Genomic DNA, 21,693 nt, shown 5'->3' with positions numbered 1-21,693 from the left:
GCTTTCAGCGTGACGCTGCTGTGCGTCTGTGGCGTATGGGCTCCCCTCTCCTCTCTCCCCTTGCTTCTCTCCTCTCTCCCACACCCGGGAGACCATCACCCGCTGTCCCCCCCCCCCCCCCGGACCATTCACTAATGCGCTCCCCCGCCCCCCCCCCCCCCCCCCGGACCTTTCACTGATGCGCTCCCCGCCCCCCCCCCCCCCCCCCCCCTCCCGGACCTGTTGGTGCTGGGGGCAAGAGAGAGTAGGGGAAAAGGGGTGTGCTGGGGAAAGGGGGGGGTGGGGGATAGTAAGAGTGTGTCTGGGGGAGAGAGAATGGTGGCGGGGTCTGAGAATGGGGACTGGGGAGGGGGACAACAGGGGTCGTCCGGGAGGGGGCTTGGTGGTGGGGGAATAGGGGTACTGGGAAAAGGGGAGGTCGTGGGGAAAGGGGGAGTGGTGGGGAGAGTAAGATTAGGGTTGGGGGAGGAGAGAATGGGGGGTGTGGGAATGGGCCCAACGGGAGGAAGCCAGCTTCGGGGAGCGCCGTGAATTGGAGGTTGTCAGGTTGGGAAACAAGGGAATGGGAGGTAGCCAGCTTGGGGGAGTAAGGGATGGGAGATAGCCAGCTTACGGGGGTAAGGGATGTGAGCATGCCAGGTTGGGAGAGTACTGTGGCTGAAATGAAGCCAGCTTAGGCGAATTAAGGATTGGGAGACTGCCAGCTTGGGGGAGAAAGGGTTGGGTGGTAGCCAGCTTGGGGGAATAACGAATGGGAGGTTGCCAGCTTAGAGTGGTAAGGGATGTGAGGATGTCTGCTTGGGAGAGTAAGTGGATTGGGAATTTGTGGGAGTATTGGGAATGGGAGGAAGACCACTTGGAGAAGTTAGGGATGGGAGGAAGCCCGCTTGTGGAGTAAGGGATAGGAGGAACCCCGCTTGTGGGAGTCCGGTGAATGGGAGTTAACCAGTTTGGGGGAGTAGGGGATTAGAGGTAGCTAGTTTAGGGGGGGGGTAAGGGATGGGTGGTAGCAACCTAGCGGGAGTAAGGGATTGGACGTGGCCAGATTGGGGGAGTAAGGGATGGGAGGTGGTCAGCTTGGGGGAGTAAGGGATGGTCGGCAGGCCGCTCATGGGAGTAAGGGATGGGATATAGACAGCTTGGGATATTGAGTGGAAAGGGAGGAAAACAGCTTAGGTTAGTAAGTGGTGGAGGTAGGGAGTGACGTATGGAGAAGTGACGTATGGGAGGTTGCCAGCTTTGGGGGAGTTAGGGAAATGGGAGCTACCAGCTTGGGGATGAATGGGTTGGGTGGGTAGACAGTTTAGGGGAGGAAGCAGAATGTGAGGTCACCAACTTAGGCGAGTAATAGATGAGAGGCAGCCAGCTTGGGGTGTAACGTTTGGGACGTGGCCAGATTGAGGGGTGGGGGGGGGGAGGGGTGAGAGGATGCCAGCTTGGGCGAGTAAGGGTGATGGGATGTTGGGGGTGTATTGGGAATGAGAAGAAGACAGCTTGGGGGAGTAAGGGATGGGAAACAGCTAGCTTCGGGGTGTTAAGCGGAATGGGAGGCAGCCAGGTTGGGAAAAAAAAGTAATGGGAGTTAGCCAGATTGGCGAGTAAGGGATGGGAGGTAGCCAGCTAGGGGGAGTTGGGGGAATGGAATGTAGCCAGGGTGGGTAAAAAGGGAATTGGAGGTAGCCAGTTTATGGGGGTAAGGGATGTCAGGATGTCAGCTTTGGGGACTATTGGGACTTGGATGGAAGCCATCTTAGGGGAATTAGGGATTGGGACGCTGCCAGCTTGGAGTAAGGGGAATGTGAGGTACCATCTTGGGTGAGAAAGACTTGGGTGGTAGCCAGCTTGGGGACATAGCGGATGGGAGATTAATGTTGAGCTGTACTGTGGGAGGGGCAGTACTGATGGAGTGCCGCACTGTGGGAGGGGCAGTACTAAGGGAGTGCCGCACTGTGGGAGGGGCAGTACTAAGGGAGTGCCGCACTGTGGGAGGGGCAGTACTAAGGGAGCGCCGCACTGTGGGAGGGGCAGTACTAAGGGAGCGCCACACTGTGGGAGGGGCAGTACTAAGGGAGCGCCACACTGTGGGAGGGGCAGTACTAAGGGAGTGCCGCACTGTGGGAGGGGCAGTACTAAGGGAGTGCCGCACTGTGGGAGGGGCAGTACTAAGGGAGTGCCGCACTGTGGGAGGGGCAGTACTAAGGGAGTGCCGCACTGTGGGAGGGGCAGTACTAAGGGAGCAGTGTGGGCGACACATATCCTTCTGAACCGTTCTTATCCATGTACCTGCCCAAATGTTCTTTGCCAATGTGGTTATAGTCCCGACCTGAACTAACCACTCGGACAGTCCGCCCAATATACCGACCACCCTCTGTGTACAAACATTGTCCGTACGGTTCGTAATCATTTGTCTTTTTGCACAATTACCAACTGCTCCCTTGTTCTTGATACCATTACTCAAAAAAATACACAAAAAAATACTCTGCCCATCTAACTTATCTATTTCTCTCCTGATTTTGTACACCAGCTGTCATCCTCCTGCGCTCTATGCAATACAACCCGCGCCGTCGAAAACGTTCCCTTTAAGTCCTATCTCTTGGCATGATATTAAAAAGAGATAGGTATTGATCAGGTGAGGGGAGGGGGGATAAAGTTGGTGGAGGGGGGAAGGAGTGTGTGACTGGGGTTCTTTAAAACAACCTTAACTCAATTTCAGTTAATGTAGGGGGGGTTTTGGGGAGCTTTTAAGTGGGGGTTATCTTTAACAGCTCAGCAGCAAATAAAATCTTTATACAAAAACTCTTGTTTGTTTGTTCCGGGACTACAGCCAAAACGGTACACGTTAGCACGACAATTTTAAGCCCACCTTACCATCGTCCGGTGGTCTTATTGGAAGACGTTTCATCGAAATAGGTGTTATATTTTTTTAAGTTATTCACATTTTAAAGTTTAAATCTATCTCCTAGGGAGGAGGGGGGAGGGAGGAAAGGAGAGGGGGGGGAGAGGGGGAGAGGGGGGAGGGAGGAGAGAGGGGAGGGAGGAGAGGGTGGAGGGAGGAGAGGGGGCGAGGGAGGAGAGGGGGCAAGGGAGGAGATTGGGGTGAGGGAGGAGAGTGGGGTGAGGGAGGAGAGGGGGCGAGGGATGAGAGGGGCGAGGGAGAAGCGGGGGGCGAGGGAGGGGAGGGGGCGAGGGAGGAGAGGGGGTCAAGGAGAGGAGGGGGAGATCAGGGGGGGATAGAGGAGAGGGGGGAGAAGAGGGGGGGAGGAGAGGGGTAGAGAGAGGGTGGGAGAGGAGAGAGGGTGGGAGAGAGAGGGTAGAGGAGAGGGGGAGAGAGAGGGGGAGAGGAGAGAGGGTGGGAGAGAGAGGGGAGAGGAGAGGGTGGGAGAGAGGGGGGAGAGGAGAGGGGGATAGGAGAGGGGGGAGAAGAGGGGGAGAGGAGAGGGGGAGAGGAGAGAGGGCGGGAGAGAGAGAGGGGAGAGGAGAGGGGGGAGAGGAGGGGGGGAGTAGAGGGGGGCAGAAGAGAGGGGGAGAGGAGAGGTGGGGGGAGAGGAGAGAGGGGGGGAAGAGGGGATCGGGCGCTGCGTGAATGCGGGAGGAGTTTGGGCCCAGCTGGTCCGCTTGGTCTAATCAGTCTGATAGGTGGGCCTAAAAATGTTGTGCTATCTAGTACAGTTTTGGCTGAAGTTCAGTCACAAATAAACAAACAAACAAGAGTTTTTGTATATAGATAGATGGCTGTATGGTAACTCAAATTTCACTGTACATGTGACAATAAATTGAATCTTGAATCTTGAATCCTGAATCTAGTACCTGCCTCAACTCCGGCAGCTCGTTCCATTCATCCACCATTCCATACACTCTGTGAAAACGTTACTGCTCAGTTTCCTATTAAATCTTTTCCCCTCTCCTTAAACTTATGTTCTCTGGTTTGTGATTCCCCTACTCTGGGCAAGAGACTTTGTGCGACTACCCTATCGTTTCTTCTCATGATTTTGTACACGTCTGTACGATCACCCCTCATCCTCCTGCGCTGCAAGGAATAGAGTCCCAGTCTGCTCAACTTCTCCCTGTAGCTCAGGCCCTCGAGTCCTGGCAACATCCTCATAAATCTTCTGTGCACCCTTTCCATCTTGACAACATCTTTCCTATGTCATGGTGCCCAGAACAGGACACAACCCTCTCAATGCTGCCTCAAATCATGACCTCCCAACTTTTATACTCAATACTCTGACTGATAAAAGCCAATGTGCCAAAAAGCCGTTTTGACCCACCTCACCCCAACCACACACACTGAACTACAAACAATTAACCCCTTCAAAACCTTTACACATTTCTGGATTTCTTTATGAGGAAAGCCCTTTCAGTCCTTCCAGTCTGTGCAATCGTATTGGCCCACAAAGTTTACCTGTGGCCCAGGATGGGCTACCAGAGTGACCGATCACCCCGTGGGGCAGGGGATGTGGGAGGAGTGCCAGGGGAACCCACGGACACAGGAAAAGCATATAAACTGCACACGGATTAGAGCTGGCAGACAGCAGCACTAACTGCTGCTCCACTGTACCCTCTACTTGGTTTTCTTTCTTCCAGCCTGTTTCATCTGCTTTGCAGACTCATTTACTGAAGGCACCCAGCGGTCCTGAATCATTGTGGGTTTCCCTTCACCCTGCCAATCCAGCTCTGAGCCTGACCATTCAGTTTGGCTGCCCTGCCCCAGTAATCCAAGTCCTTCCTCTTGTATCAGTTGTGGGTCACACATTCACCTGCACCCCCTCCTGTCTCCATCCATGGCACCAGGAGAGGTCCAGACATACATAACCAATACAAGACAAGTTTTGAAATGATTTTTTATTGCTTAAAAGCCACAAAGCAAAGCATAGCTCGCATTTGCTGAACCCCTGGAGTTTCAATCTGTCTATAACACCACTTCTTTGCCTGTTTGTGTGGTGTCCTTCCTTTGCTTGTACATATGTTTCCTCTAGGTCTCTCCCCATAATAATTTTGAGAACATTGAAAGGTGCATGTCCATGTAGTGACGATGTGTGATGTGAGCACAGGTCACAGCTGAGTCTCCAATAAAGAATATTACCTTCAGGTGATAACTGCAGTGAGAATTTAGCAGCTCGACAGGACTAACACATGAACACCTCCAACTTTCTCTCTTTCCCTCTTTCAACCTGCCTCTTTTTCCTGTTTATCCATCCACCAGAGTGTCTCTGGCAGTCTCTGTTCTTCCATCCCTTTCCATCCCCTGTCCCGCTGAGCATTTGCAGAATCGTAGCGTGCTGTGCAGTTGATTGGCTGTGAGCTCTGTACGGTTACTTGAGATACAATAGTGCTTCAGTAATAATCTGCGGGCAAAAGAAAGTGGTGAAAACCTTTCTGGGAAAGGAGCTGGAGTGAGGGTGACCAACAGTCGGTGAAGGGTCACCCCTCACTCACTCACTGTGGAAACCCCCCATTAACTCAGACTATCACCCCAACCCACTGGCAGGCCCTTGTCCTTGTCAACCCAAACCCTACTACCTCTCCCCCCCCCCTCCCCCCCATTCACTGACGACCACCGCCCCATCCACCCATTCATCCTCTGGGGCTCTGTCACTCCAGGTCTGTCCCTGCCCAAGAATAGATGGGAAAACCATGCTGCTAGGGGAAGTGAGCAGGTTAGGCAGCATCTGTGGAGGGAAGGCACAGTGGACAGGACTAAATAATCTAGAAATAATTTACCAGAATTTTTCATGGCTTGATGGCCTGAGTTAGAGAGAGTGATGTGTTTTGGGTGTTTAAAATCATGAGGAGAGTGAATAGAGTCTTTTATCCAGGATAGACAATCAAAAGTCAGAGGTCCTAGATTTAAGGAGAAAGGGGCAAGATGTAATAGGAACCTGAAGACCACTTTTTTCAATCAGAGGATGTTGGGTCATGGAATTAGGTGCCAGTGGAGATCATTCTTGCAGGAACTATAACAGCATTTAAAAGACTCTTGAACAGGCACATGGATATGAAAGACATTGAGGGATATGGGCCAAACACAGGCAAATGGAACTTGCTTATCTGAGGCATTTTGGTCGGTGTGGACAGGTTAGGCCGAAGCAGCTGTATCCATGCTGTAAGAGATAGATTGTAGGAAATGTTTCCCAATGGTACATGTGTCTAGGGACAGAGGGTGTTGGTCTAAGGAGGATCCGAGGAAGACCTTTATCCATTCAGAGGGTGATTGGAATCTGGAATGATCTCCTTGAAGGGATGGTGGAGGCAGAAATTTTCAGTGTTGAAGAAACATTTGCATGAGCTCCTGAATTACCAAGACTGAGTAGGGTGCGGACCAAGTGGTTGGAGTTGGATACCTAATGGTCAGCATGGACACAATGGACTGAGGGTTCTGTGTTGCATGATGTGGCCATAACCCTTGCATTTCTCTTTGCCACTCTTTCTTCTCTTCTCTATTTCCCTCTCCTTCCTCCCGGTCTACCTATCTGCCTCCCTCACACTCTCCCCCCAAACTATCTCTCCCCTGTACCCCTCTCACCTCACTCTGCCTTCCAGTTCTCTGTTTCACTTCTCTCACTCACTTCCTGTTCCACCCATTGTCCTGTCACCAACATCACTTCTCCCCACTAGCGCTTAGTTGCAGACACCTTCTCTGGATCGAGTGTTCGCTTTTATACTCAGGACTTGATACTCACTTTGTTTCCATTTACGTTTCCCCAGATTATTTGCTGTGAACAGAGAGCGGAAAGATAAGGTTACCAGGTACGGACGGATCTAAGTTAGGACATCAGGAGCAGAAATAAGGAGAGATTATCAACTACTGAACCGTGGAGAGGGAGAGCCAGGCACAGGGTGGGAACAAGTCCCACATCCTCTCCCCCTCTGGAATTCCAGATTGGATTTGAGAATCGGTGAATGACAGGAGTCCACTCAGCCCATCAGGCTTGTTCCAGCTTGATGGTGGAGCTCCTTGCTGAGTCTCACTCCCCATTCCTCCCCACAGTCCAGACTTTCTCCAGTTCCCTTTACCCAATGCTGTGAATCTACTGAGCTCCATTCAGGCAGCACATCCCAGATCACTGGAGTTCCTCGCCTGAAACATCTCTGCTGTTGTCAATCCCCTTCCCCCCCCCCCCCCCCCCTGTTTCTTCTGCTCTCCCTCTCTCCTGCCATCCTCCATCTATTCAATCTCTGAGAGGGCTTTCAGGGGTTTGATGAAGTCCTACCCTCAAGGCTGTGTGAAACTGGGCCAGAGGGGGTTAAAGATTGGGTAGCAGCATGGACCGGCAGCTGAGAGTGGGGGATAATTGTATTTCAGACTGTAGGCAATGGAAACATCAAATTCATATCAAATCCAGTAAAAATTTGTGTTTCAATGAGATCACCTCTCATTCTTGGAACTAGAGTTTAGACCAAGTTTGTTCGTTCTCTCTACAGAGGAGCAGCCAGACCCCATCCCAACCCACCATTCAACCTGGTAAAGCAATGCGGCTCACCCTCCATTGAGGGTAATCTTTCCTCAGGCAGGTACAGCAGATCTGTACATATTCCAGATCCTGTCTCACCAGTGCCCCATATAATTGGAGCAATCCTCTTAAAATAAAGCTCAACACACAACAAATAGCTCACTACCCTACATGTGAACTTTCAGTGGTTGGTGTGTGTAGATCAGTGCATGTTCCTTTAACATAGTGACCTCACCACTACTAACCACGCCCCATGGTCTCTTGTATAATTGTAGTTTCCCCACCTCCAGCTCGCTCTCTAGTTCCAGTGATGACCACGGACAGCTAGGGCATAATGTGTATAGTGCTATTAATAAACGTATTTAGTAAAAGACTCTGCGTACGAGTGATATCCTTTTACATGGTGTCAGATCGGTAGACTTGCGTCTCCTGTTTATCGGTTTTTATTTTATTATTTCTTTCTCCCAATTGTATCCCCTCCTTCCACTTTGCCATGGCTTCCTCGTGTCGTCGTCCGGACACGCTCGTTTTTGATGGGGACATAGTGCACCGCTGGACGGTTTTCCAGCGGGACTACGAACACTATATCGCGATTGCCCATCCTGATGCTACTGCTGCAGTGCGGGCTCACCTGCTCCTCAACCTGGCTGGTCCGGAGGCAATGGAACGATATGCTTCGTTCGATTTCGTCCCTCCTGAGGACCGCGACGACCCGGTATGTCTCATTGCCAAGTTCACTGCCCTGTGTGATATACCCACCAATAACATCATTGAGCGATTTAACTTTTTCACGCGTCGTCAGGCTCCTGGGGAGCACGTTGACACCTTCATTGCTTCTTTGAGGCATATGGCTCGGAGGTGCCGCCTTGACAAGATCACACCCGACGAGATGATCAGGGACGTCCTGGTCAACGGTCTCCTAAACACAAAGCTACGTGACGAGCTCCTGATGAAGCCTGACCTGTCGCTAAAGGACGCCGTGCATGCTGCACGCATGGCCTCTGCTGTTGCCTCAGTATCTCGGCCGGCGTCCCAGGACATAAATTTCACCGGACGCCGGCGGGTAAATGCCCCACCGACCAGGGTCGACCCCTCCGCGCCCGCTACGGTCACCCCTCGCCGATGCCCAAACTGCAACTTCTCGTCACACCAATTTAACGTTTGCCCAGCGCAGGGCAAAACTTGTAATTCCTGCGGGAAACTGAACCACTTTTCTGCAGCCTGTCGTTCTCGTGGGAGACCTGTCCCTGCTCCTAGAAGGAGTCTAAACAACCTTGCGAACAGTGATAGCGCAACCGGTTCACAGCACCAACATGAGCAACTCCCCGATCCAGATACAGTGTTTTCGCTTTTGGGTGCACCTGCGTTGATAACGGATCCTTCCGTGCATGTTACTGTCAATGGACACTCATTCCCTGCCAAGGTCGATACTGGTGCTTTTGCAAATGTTATGTCTGTTGGCCTCTTCGAGCAGATAAGCTCGGGGGAGAGGGTTACTCCCGACAACTCCCGCCTTCATGCCTATGGGGGAGGTGTTCTGGTTGCCGTGGGGAAGGCAACGGTTATCTGTACTGTTCTGGAGACCTCTCGGCCCCTCACGTTCCTCCTGCTAGCATCTGACAACGTCACCCTGCTGGGCGCCCGTGCATGCCAGGACTTTGGCTTGGTTTCATTCCACCGCGACATCCACCTGGTGCAGGCCCCCATGGACCCCCTGATCGAGTATCCCGACCGATTTGATGACGTCCTGGGGAAGCTGCCCTGTGCCTACAAGATCGTTGTTGACCCGGGGGTCAACCCGGTGGTCAGACCGGCCCACCGTGTGTCTTTTGCCATGAAGGGGCGCGTGGAGTCCACACTACGTGGCATGGTGGACATGGGCATCCTCAAGGAGGTGAGTGCCCCCACCCAGTGGGTCTCCACCATGGTGGTCGCTGCCAAGAAGGATGCGAGCGAGATCAGGATCTGCATCAACCCAAAGGACCTAAACCTGGCTATCAAGCGCCCGCACTACCCCATGCGGACGGTGGAGGACGTCGCGGCACAGGTCGGTCCAGCCACAGTTTTCTCGGTCCTAGATGCCAAAAGCTCCTTTTGGCAGATCCCTTTGGATGCACGTTCCTCCTTCCTGACCACCTTCAGCACACCTTTTGGCAGGTTCCGTTTCCTCCGCATGCCTTTTGGGATCAACTCAGCAAGCGAGGTTTTCCAGCGTACAATGGAACAGCTGTTTGCCGGGTTGCCGTGCGCCATCATTGTGGATGACATCCTGGTGTACGGGAGGGACGTCGCCGAGCACGACCGACACCTCCGCCAGGTCCTGGACAGGGCTCGTGAGATTAATCTCAAACTTAATCAACGGAAGTGTCGATTCCGCGTTGAGGAAGTCACCTACGTTGGCCATGTGTTCACGGCGGGGGGCCTGAGGCCAGACCCCGAGAAGACGGCGGCGATCACCGATATGCCCGCTCCCACTGACGTGCCCGGCCTGCAGCGCTTTCTGGGCATGGTCAACTACTTAGGCAAGTTCATACCCGACCTCAGCGAACTGAGTGCCCCCCTGAGGGAGCTGACCAAGAAGGAATATGCCTGGGCCTGGCTCCCGCACCACCAGTCGGCCTTCGTGGCCCTGAAGTCCAGACTCGCACGGACCCCCACTTTGCAGTTTTTCGACCTGAACAGGCCAATCGTCCTCACCTGCGATGCATCTCGTTTCGGCCTCGGTGCTGCCTGCCTGCAGCTCTATGACGACCGGCAGCTGCCCGTCTCCTATGCCTCTCGCACAATGACCCCTGCTGAACAGCGCTACGCGCAGATTGAGAAAGAGCTCCTTGCCGTGGTATTCGCGTGCTCAAAATTCAAAGACTACGTTCTGGGCAACACCTTCACCATCGAAACTGACCACCAACCGCTGGTCTCTATTCTGAACAAGCCCATCCACGCAGCCTCGTCCCGTTTGCAGCGAATGATGCTGCAGCTTCAGCGCTTTACATTCGATATCGTGTACCGCAAGGGCAAAGAGATGTTCGTGGCAGATACTTTGTCCCGTGCCCCACTGCCTTCCATTTCCCGCCATCCGTACGAAACGGCTGACCTGATGGTGTTGAACGTCAACATCGTTCCATCTTCGCAGATGCAGTCCCTGGTTACACACACTGCCGCTGATCCTGCCCTGCAACAGCTTGAGAGCGTCATCCGCCGTGGCTGGCCTGACCGACGGTCTTCCCTGCCGGCTGGTGCCGTGCCCTACTTCCTGGTTCGGGACGAACTGGTGCTGCACGCGGGCGTAGTGGTGAAGGGTCACAAGGTCGTGGTGCCGGCCGCGCTGCGAGATCACTACTTCCAGACTGCCCACAACGGACACCCCGGGGTGGAGGCCACTTTATCCCAGGCCCAAGAACAATTTTACTGGCCTGGCATGGTTCGGGAGATCCGGGACAGGGTCTCAGCCTGCGCTGCCTGCAACCGCCTACTACCTCATCAGCAGCGCCAGCCTCTCCTGCAGCAGCCGGCTCCCGAGTTGCCGTGGATGGCTGTTGCCGCCGACATTTTCGAGTGGCGTGGCAAACACTACCTGGTCCTGGTGGACTCCTACTCCAGCTGGTTCGAGGTGGACCTGCTGCCGTCCCTCACGTCTGCTGCCGTCATCGGGAAGCTTCGCCGCCACTTCTCTACCTTTGGTTCCCCGGCGTCTCTCCAGTCCGACAACGGAAGCCAGTTTACCAGCGCGGAGTTTGCCGCTTTCGCAACCCTGTGGAACTTTCGCCACATCACCAGCAGCCCCGAGTACCCGCAAAGCAATGGACTTGCAGAGCGCGCTGTCCGCAGCGCAAAGGAACTCATGGAACGTTGTCGGTTTACCAGTTCTGATTTGTACCTTGCCCTCCTCAACCTCCGCAACATCACCCGGGACCCCGCGCTCGGTTCCCCGGCCCAGCGCCTAATGTCCCGCACCACTAGACCCCCCATCCCCGTCTCCCAGCAATCCCTGAAACCAACGGCTCGCAGCCCTGCCGCTGTCAAGGAGCGCATCATCGAAAGGCAAGTCATTCAGAAGCGCTCCTTTGACAAATCGTCCCGTCCCCTTCCCCCTCTGTTCGCTGGCCAGGTTGTCCGGATGGAGTCCGCCTCGGGTCACCACCGGCTGGCCGTGGTCGTCGGCAACGCTGACTCCCCACGGTCGTACCTGGTTAATTACGAGGGCACCGTGTACCGTCGTACCCGCCAGCACCTGATGCTGGTCAACGAGCCTGCACCGCCTCCCGCGGTCCCGTATTCACCTCCCGTCCAGTCCCCGGTGCCTGATGTGCCTCCTGCTCCCGTCCATCCTCGCATGCCCCAACCTTCGCCGTCTCGGCTGTCTGTGCCCGGCTCGCCCCAGCCCCCTTCCCCTCCTTCGCCAGCGCGTTTGCGGGTATCGCCGCCCCGTTCTCCTCCTTCACCTGGTTCCCCTGCCTCTGTACCCGCACCCGTGCCTGCTCTTCCTTCGACCGAAGGGGATGGGGGGTTGCGCACCCGCTCTGGGCGAGTGGTCAAGCCGCCTGTCCGGTACGGTGGGTACGAGTAGTCTGTGTTGTGCTGCATTCTATCTGCTCCCTGCTTATAGCATAAGTCTAGCGTATGAGCCGTGGTCGCTTTTGTTTCCAAGAGGAAGGATGTAGATCAGTGCATGTTCCTTTAACATAGTGACCTCACCACTACTAACCACGCCCCATGGTCTCTTGTATAATTGTAGTTTCCCCACCTCCAGCTCGCTCTCTAGTTCCAGTGATGACCACGGACAGCTAGGGCATAATGTGTATAGTGCTATTAATAAACGTATTTAGTAAAAGACTCTGCGTACGAGTGATATCCTTTTACAGTGTGCAAGAACCCCATACTTGGACCTCTCCCAACACCAACACCGTTCAATTTCCCACCATTTAAAATTCTCCACCTTTCTCCACATTATTTTCCATCCGCCATGTTCTGCCCGATGTCTCTGCATAATCCTGGCTTGGTATCGTCAGCTACCTTGGATACATCATGTAGTGAGCTGGTGCAGGATCCTGACCCCAAACAGGCACCATCCCTCTGCCTCCACTGATGCTGAGTTCCTCCAGCAGTTTGTGTTTTGCTTGGACATATCCAACCTGATCTTCTAATACAATTCAGGGATATCAATTGTGAGCAGCTGGGCCCAGCATTAATCCAGCATCATTCCTGGTCACAGCCACCCAGTCCAAAAAATGACCCATTTTATCCCACTCCATCTTCTCTCAGTTGACCAAGTCCTGGCTCGTATATTATCCTCATGGCCGAGCATGTAAATTTTGTTTAATAACCTCCTATACTCCACTTTATTAAAGGCCTCTGAGTCCAAATACATATCAACTGGGTCCTCTTTTTCATTCCTGCCTGTTGCAACTTCGAAAGACATTAAGGTTTCAGGTTGGGACACTTCTTTGGACTGATTTTGGGGGTGGGTGGGGTGGGAAGGAAGTTGGATGAGAGGAGGGGCAGGACAAAGCCTATGAGTCACGGGTGGACACAGACAAAGGTTTTTTGATCAGCGAATGGTTGAACAAAGTCCAGAGGGTGAGTTGAAAATTGTGAAGCTAGAGGAAGGAATGTAGTTGGAAGGAAATGGGTGAGAGAGAAATGGTTATGAGTCCAGGTGTAGCACAGGGAAGAGAGATGGACTGGGGGGAAGGAAGGGGGGAAGAAGGTGGGGGAGTTTGGTAAGTTACCCAAATTGGAGAATTAAATGTCCATATTATTAGGTTGTAAGCGACCCGTGGAATTTGAGGCACTGTTCCTCTAGTTTGTGTCTGGCCTCACTCTGGCAATGGAGGAAGCACAGGACAGAAAAGTCAGTGTTGGAATGGGAAGGGGGTTTAATGTGGTTAGTAACTGGGAAATCCAGTCATCTTTGGTGGGTCGAGCTCAAGTGTCCGGCAAAACAGTCGCTGAATCTATGCTTTGTGTCACCGATAGAATGAAGGCCACATCCGGAACACCTGGAACATCTGGAAGGTTAGATCGCATGTGATCTAAGGAGAGATAGCTGGATGGATAGAAAATTGGCTTCATGAAAGGAAGCAGAGGCTGATGGTGGAAGGTTTCTTTTCACAGACTCGAGGCCTGTGACTGGTGGTGTACCTCAGGGTTTGGTGGTGGGCCCATTGCTGTTTGTCATCTATATCATTGATTTGGATGGGAATGTACATGATTAGCAAGTTTGCAGATAACACGAAAGTGGGTGGTATTTTAGATAGTTAAGATGGAGCTTAACTACAGCGCCTTCGAGAGCGAGTTGGCAAGCTCGCACCTGTGCCGACGTCCCGCCATGGTACATTCCGCCTGTTCATGCCATCGGCCCTCCGGGACTGCACCCATGTGTTCCTGCGCCGTGACACCCACCGGACGCCACTCCAGAGGCCTTATGAGGGCCCGTACCGGGTGCTGGAGCACGGACAGACAACCTTTGTCTTGGACATGGGGGGCCGGACGGAGGCCATGTCAATTGACCACTTGAAGCCGGCCCACTTGGACATCGACCAACCGGTGCGGGTTGCCCAGCCTCGGTCACGAGGTTGCCCCTCTTTGCAGGTCCCACCACCTGTCCCTCCAACTGTGCCTCCGCCGGCCCCTCTGTTGGCCGATTTTCGTACGCAGTCCGGTCGGGTAGTGCGACCACCAGTGCGTTTCGTGCCTCCGGTTCTGGGGGGCGGTGTCCTGTGGCGGCTCCCAAGGGTCGGGCCATACCACTACCGACCCCTCGGCACGGGAATGGACCGGTTCAGGGGGGCGGCCCTTTGCTACGGTTATAAAGGACAAGGTTTTGGGCACGATTTCACTCTGACAGACTTGACCGGTCTAGCAAACGTAATAAAATCAAACCTCCCGAAATACCCGGCTCCTTGCCTTTATTTCGGGCCTTTCTCGATACGTTGCCACAGTTGTCAAAAATTGCAGCAGGATCTTGATCGGTTGGCCAGGAGGGCTGAGGAATGGTTGATGGAATTCAATCAGAGAAATGTGAGGTGTTGCATTTTGGGAAGACTAAAATGGGCAGAATCTACACAGTGAACGGTAAGTCTCTGGGGAGAGTTGTAGAGAAGGAAGATCTAGGAGCGCAGGTACATAGTTTGTTGAAAGTGGCAACACAAGTAGATAAGGTGGTCAAAAAGGTTTTTGGCACACTGGCCTTCATCTGTCAGAGTATTAAGTATAGAAGTTGGGAAGTCCTGTTGCATTTATATCAGACATTGATTAGGCATTAGGCAAGATGGTGTCAAGCTGGAAAGGGTGCAGAGAAGATTTACAAGAATCTTGCCAGGATTCAAGGGCCTGAGATTTATGAGTCGTAATTATATGGAGGTTGAGCAAGCAGGACTCTATTCCTTGGAGCGCAGGAGGATGAGGGGTGATCTTATAGAGTTGTACAAAATCATGAGAGGAATAGATTGGGTAGACATACTGAGCCTCTTGCCCAGTGTAGGGGAATCAAGAACCAGAGGACATAGTTTTAAGGTGAGGGGGGGGAAAGTTAATAGGAACCTAGGGGTAACTTTCACACAGGTTGTGGATGTATGGAATGAGCTGCCGGAGGTAGTAGAGGCAGGTAGTATCACAATGTTTAAGAAACATTTGGACAGGTGCATGGATAGGACAGGTTTAGAGAGATATGGGCCAAACATAGGCAGGTGGGGCCAGTGTAGATGGGACATGTTGGTTGGTGTGGGCAAGTTGGGCCGAAGGGCGTGTTTCCGCGCAGTATGACTATCCTCCTGTCGCCTTCAGTTCTCTCTCCAACGCCATTCTTGCGAAGTGCATTAATGACTTGGATGAAGGGATTAAAAGTACCATTAGCAAATTTGCAGATGATACAAAGCTGGGTGGCAGTGTGAACTGTGAGGAAGATGCTATGAGGATGCAGGGTGATTTGGACAGGTTGTGTGAGTGGGCAGATGCATGGCAGATGCAGTTTAAGGTGGATAAATGTGAGGTTATCCACTTTGGTGGAAAGAACAGGAAGGCAGATTATTGTCTGAATGGTGTCAAGTTAGGAAATGGGGAAGTACAAAGAGATCTGGGTGTCCTTGGTCATCAGTCACTTAAAGTTAGCATGCAGGTACAGCAGGCAGTGAATAAAGCTAATGGCATGTTGGCCTTTATGACAAGAGGAGTTGAGTATAGGAGCAAAGAGGTCCTTCTGCAGTTGTACAGGGCCCTAGTGAGACCACACCTGGAGTTCTGTGTGGAATTTTGGTCTCTAAATTTGAGGAAGGACATTCTTGCTATTGAGGGCGTGCAGCATGGATTCACTAGGTAAATTCCCAAAACGGTGGGACTGTCGTATGTTGAAAGACTGGAGCGACTAGGCCTGTATACGGTGGAATTTAGGATGAGAGGCGGTCTTATTCAAACATATATTATTAAGGGATTAGGCACATTAGAGGCAGAAAACATGTTCCCAATGTTGGGGGAGTCCAGAACCAGGGGCCACAGTTTAAGAATAAGGGGTAAGCCATTTAGAACGGATATGAGGAAATACTTTTTCATTCAGAGAGTTGTAAATCTGTGGAATTCTCTGCCTCGGAAGGCAGTGGAGGCCAATTCTCTGGATGCTTTCAAGAGAGAGCTAGATAGAGCTCTTAAAGATAGCGGAGTCAGGGGGTATGAGAAGAAGGCAGGAACGGGGTACTGATTGTGAATGATCAACCATGATCACATTGAATGGTGGTGCTGGCTCAAAGGGCCGAATGGCCTACTCCTGCACCTATTGTCTATTGTCAAAATCTGTTGTAATTTTAAGGGGTTGCAGCTCAGGGTGAACTTGTTGTGGTACATTTGGACCAGAGTGATTTTATCCTGAGGAGAGATTAAGCAGAATGGGCCTGTCCTCTCGAGTGGAAAATAATGAGTAATAACCTCTTGATGATTTGCATATCCATTATAGGCTTTGGGAGGGGATTTATTGCAATGTTGGTTCCTCTAGTTGAGAAGTGTAGAAGTAGGGGGTTGTTGGGATTGCAAGTTGGGACAGGCTGTTGAGTACTGAGATAAGAAAAAAATCCCCATCCTCATAGGTGGCGATTCTTTAGATTTCATCACACAGGGGTGTGGGAGCTCAGCCACTGAGGGCATTCACAACAGAGATTACTAGATTTCTGGATATCAAGGGGAACATGGATTATGGGCTGGTTGTGAGCTTTTTCCATCAGGACCTGATACTTACACATCTCTTCACAGATGGTAGATTTGTGAAGCATGCTTTGGCTTTCTGTGAACAAAGGAAAGTGGAGGTTACCAGGAGTGGACTGACCAGCTATGATCCTTCAGACAGAAAAGACGATGACAAACTAATGAAACGCAGAGAGGGAAGTGCTCCGAGCACATTACATCAGCACGTATTACTGGATGACGGATTGGCTGGAAATCTAAATAAAATAGAAAACAATAAATAACCTCAGCAAGTCAGGTAACGTTTATAGGGAAAGAAACAGATTTAACATTTCAGGTTCAAGATCCCACTACAGTATCGGCAAAGGAAAGCACAAAAGGTAATTGAAGTTGCAGAAACGTCCTGAAAAGGTCAGGAAAAAGGAGGCTTGGATCAGGTCCAGGTGGCTGGGACAAAGCGTATCCCTGGAGAATGTAGTGGACTGCAGGGCACATTTATAGTAATGGAATCACACAGCACAGAAACAGGCCCATAGGCACAACCTGCCCATGCTGACCAATATGCCCCATCTACAATAGACAGTAGATAATAGGTGCAGGAGTAGGCCATTCGGCCCTTTGAGCCAGCACCACCATTCAACGTGATCATGGCTGATCATTCTCAATCAGTACCCCGTTCCTGCCTTCTCCCCATACCCCCTGACTCCGCTATCCTTAAGAGCTCTATCTAGCTGTCTCTTGAATGCATTCAGAGAATTGGCCTCCACTGCCTTCTGAGGCAGAGAATTCCACAGATTCACAACTCTCTGACTGAAAAAGTTTTTCCTCATTTTTTTTCTTCTTTTTTTTTCTTTCATATTTCAGATACAGCACGGAAACAGTCCTTTTTGGCCCACCAAGTCCGCGCCGCCCAGCGATCCCCGCACACTAACACTATCCTACACACACTAGGGACAATTTTTACATTTACCCAGTCATTTAAACTACATACCTATCCATATCATCTCCGATCTAAATGGCCTACCCCTTATTCTTAAACTGTGGCCCCTGGTTCTGGACTCCACCAACATTGGGAACATGTTTCCTGCCTCTAACGTGTCCAACCCCTTAATAACCTTATACATTTCGATAAGATCTCCTCTCCTCCTTCTAAATTCCAGTGTATACAAGCCTAGTCAATCCAGTCTTTCAACATATGACAGTCCCGCAATTCCAGGAATTAACCTAGTAAACCTACGCTGCACGCCCACAATAGCAAGAATATCCTACCTCAAATTTGGAGACCAAATCTGCGAATTTGCTAATGGTACTTTTAATCTCTTCATCCAAGTCATTGATGTATACTGTAATTAGCTGCGGTCCCAGCTCCGAGCCTTGCGGTACCCCACTAGTCACTGCCTGCCATTCTGAAAGGGACCCATTTATCCCCACTCTTTGCTTTCTGTCTGTCAACCAATTTTCTATCCATGTCAGTACCCTACCTCCAATACCATGTGCTCTAATTTTGTCCACCAATCTCCTATGTGGGACCTTGTCGAAGGCTTTCTGAAAGTCGAGGTACACCACATCCACTGGCTCTCGCCTGTCAATTTTCCTAGTTACATCCTCAGAAAATTCCAGTAGATTAGTCAAGCATGATTTCCCCTTTCGATAAGATCCCCTCTCATCCTTCTGAATTCCAGTGTATACAAGCCTAGCCACTCTAGTCTTCCAACATATGACAGTCCCGCCATTCCATGAATTAACCTAGTATACCTACGCTGCACGCCCTCAATAGCAAAAATATCCTTCCTCAAATTTGGAGACCAAAACTGCACACAGTACTCCAGGTGCGGTCTCACTAGGCCCCTGTACAACTGCAGAAGGACCTCTTTGCTCCTATACTCAACTCCTCTTGTTATGAAGGCCAATATTCCATTGGCTTTCACTGCCTGCTGCACCTGGAGCTTCCTTTCAGTGAATGATGCACTAGGACACCCAGATCTCGTTGTACGTCCCCTTTTCCTAACTTGACACCATTCAGATAATAATCTGCATTCCTATTCTTACCACCAAAGTGGATAACCTCACACTTATACACATTAAACTGCATCTGCCATGCATCCGCCCACTCACACAACCTGTCCAAGTCACCCTGCAACCTTATACCATCTTCCTCACAGTTCACACTACTACCCAGATTTGTATGATCTGCAAATTTGCTAATGGTACTTTTAATCCCTTCATCCAAGTCTTTAATGTATATATTAAATAGCTGCGGTCCCAGCACCGAGCCTTGCGGTACCCCACTAGTCACTGCCTGCCTTTCTGAAAGGGACCCATTTATCCCCACTCTTTGCTTTCTGTCTGCCAACCAATTTTCTATCCATGTCAGTACCCTACCCCCAAACCCATGTGCTCTAATTTTGCCCACTAATCTCCTTTGTGGGACCTTGTTGAATGCTTTCTGAAATTCGAGGTACACCACATCCACCGGCTCTCCGCTGTCAATTTTCCTAGTCACATCCTCAAAAAATTCCAGAAGATTAGTCATGCATGATTTCCCCTTCGTAAATCCATGCTGACTCGGAACGATCCTGTTACTGCTATCCAAATGCTCTGCAATTTCATCTTTTATAATTGACTCCAGCATCTTCCCCACCACTGATGTCAGACTAACTGGTCTATAATTTCCCGTTTTCTCTCTCCCTCCTTTCTTAAAAGTGGGATAACATTAGCTACCCTCCAATCCACAAGAACTGATCCTGAATCTATAGAACATTGGAAAAGGATCACCAATGCGTCCACAATTTCTAGAGCCACCTCTTTAAGTACCCTGGGATGCAGACCATCAGGCCCTGGGGATTTATCAGCTTTCAGTCCCATCAGTCTACCCAACACCATTTCCTGCCTAATGTTCCTTCAGTTCCTCCGTTACCCTAGGATCTCTGGCCACTAGAACATCTAGGAGATTGTTTGATTGTTATACTAGTCCCACCTACCTGCACTTGGCCCATATCCCTCCTTCATTATCCATGTACCCATCCATATACCCAACATTCCATTTACCCACCACCCTCTGTGTGAAAAAGTTGCCCCTTGGGTTCCTATTAAATCTTTCCCCTATCACCCTAATCCTATGGCTTCTGATTCTTGATTCCTCTACTCTGGGTAAAAGACTGTGCATCTTATACATCATGATCTTATACTCACTCCTGTGTAAGTTCATTCCTCATCCTCCTGCATTCCAGGGAATAAAGTCCTAGACTGCCCAATCACTCCCTGTAGCTCAGGCCCTCAAGTCCTGGCAACATCCTTGTAAAGGATGTTCGTAAAGGAAAACTAAAGGGCAAAAAAAGAAGGCCTGGCAGACCTCTGGCAGATAAGATGCAAGAGACTCCAATGAGTTTTTGTAACATTTTATGCGTGGGTGGGGGGTGGGAGACACGACATGGGGGGGGGGAGATATGACACGGGGGGGGGGGGGGATATGACACGGGGAGTGGGGGGGAGATATGACACGGGGGGGGGGGGGGGGAATACGGAAGAGACGGCGCCGAGGACTCCTGTACATTGGTAACATTAGGTCCCTGTCTCAGAACATAAACACCTTGTAACAAAGAACCATTAATTGAGCATGACTTACCTTTGGGTCTTGGTCTACACAACCTTTCACACGTCTGCAACAAAACAAAGAAGTTTTGTTTCCGCTGCACATCAACATTCAACGCTCATAAGTAAATACAAATTATTGTATCCCTTCCTCCCCCTCACCAACATACCGTCCCCACATTCCTCACCCTCTCTGCTTAATCCCCATTAACCCATGCGCTCCCTCTCAGTATTCCCACCTCTCCACACACTCTCCCTCTCTGGCACACAATCACATTGGAGAGTAGCAACGATTTGTGAACAAAAACTGATCTGTGTTCCTGTTGCATTGTGCAGCTCTCTGTCCATCTACACAGGTTCACAACCCAATGGTATGAACATTGAATTCACCAATATCAAGTAATACCCCCATGCCCTCTCTCGTTTCCGTTCCCCCCTCCTACACCCGGTGCAGCCCATTTATTTCACTATCTCCCATCTGCCCCTTCACACCCCACCATTTTCCTTCCTCAGTGTGCTCATCTCCCATCCCCAGATCCCTCATTTCTCTTTTATTCCCCCCTCTTCCCCCCCCCACACAATACTGCACACAATACTCCAAATGTGCCCTGACCATAGTTTATAAAGCTGCAACATGATCACCTGATTGTAAAACCCACATCTGACTGATGAAGGTAAGCAAGCTGTCTGCCTTCTTTACCTCCCTATCCATGTTGTGCTTCCACTTTCAGTGAACTATAGACTTGCTCCTCAAGATTCCTCTGCAGATAATGCTACGGAGGGTTTAATTTATAAGGACCAGATTCAAAGAGCAGAGGGCAAAGCTTTAAAGTGAGAGGGGCAAAGTTTAAAGGAGAGTGGTGGGTGCCTGGAACACACTGCTGAGGGTGGTGGTGGAGGCAGATACAATAGTGACATTTGAGGCCTTTAAATAAGTACATGGATATGCAGGGAATGGAGGGATGTGGATCATGTGCAGGTGGAGGAGATTAGTTTATCTTGGCATCATGAACAGCACTGACATTGTGGGCCAAAGGGCCTGTTCCTGTGCTGCATTGTACTGATAGGCCTGGAACAATGCAGGGTGTAACACAGGGAACTTTGATCATGTGGATGATCACAGTCTTTTCCCAAGGGCGGGAAAGTGTAAAACTAGATTTTCGATGAGAGGGGAAAGATTTAAAAGGGATCTGAGGGTGGTGGGAGTATGAAATGAGCTGCCAGAAGAGGTAGGAGGAGCGAGTACAATAACAATATTTCAAGGTTATACGGACAGGTACATGGATTGGAAAGGTTTAGAGGAGTATGGGCCAAACGCAACCTAATGGGTGTGGCTCGAGGTGAACACTTTGGTTAGCATGGAAGAGGTGCTGAAGGCCCTGTTTCCATGCTGCATAGCACTCTGTCTCTTTGATCTATATTCTGCCTCTCCCTCTACCCATCCATCTCTTTCTCCCTGCCTGTATAGCTCTCCATCTCTTCA

The 21,693-nt window shown here is 51.0% G+C and overlaps 1 long non-coding RNA gene across 1 annotated transcript; it reads right to left on the bottom strand.

Moving 5' to 3' along the window:
- Nucleotides 1-4,883: 4,883 nt before the first annotated feature.
- On the bottom strand, nt 4,884-20,311 carry LOC144590862 (uncharacterized). The gene is made up of 4 exons (XR_013546599.1): nt 20,245-20,311; nt 16,675-16,719; nt 6,681-6,713; nt 4,884-5,345 (listed from the first exon to the last, which is right to left on the bottom strand). It is a non-coding gene; the product is annotated as an uncharacterized LOC144590862 (long non-coding RNA).
- Between the last annotated feature and the right edge of the window lie 1,382 nt (nt 20,312-21,693).

This window comes from Rhinoraja longicauda, unplaced genomic scaffold, assembly GCF_053455715.1.
Source record: "Rhinoraja longicauda isolate Sanriku21f unplaced genomic scaffold, sRhiLon1.1 Scf000362, whole genome shotgun sequence".
Taxonomy (NCBI): Eukaryota; Metazoa; Chordata; class Chondrichthyes; order Rajiformes; family Arhynchobatidae; genus Rhinoraja; species Rhinoraja longicauda.
The sequence above is the reverse complement of the archived record's forward strand: the minus strand, read 5'-3'. Positions and strand labels throughout refer to the sequence as shown.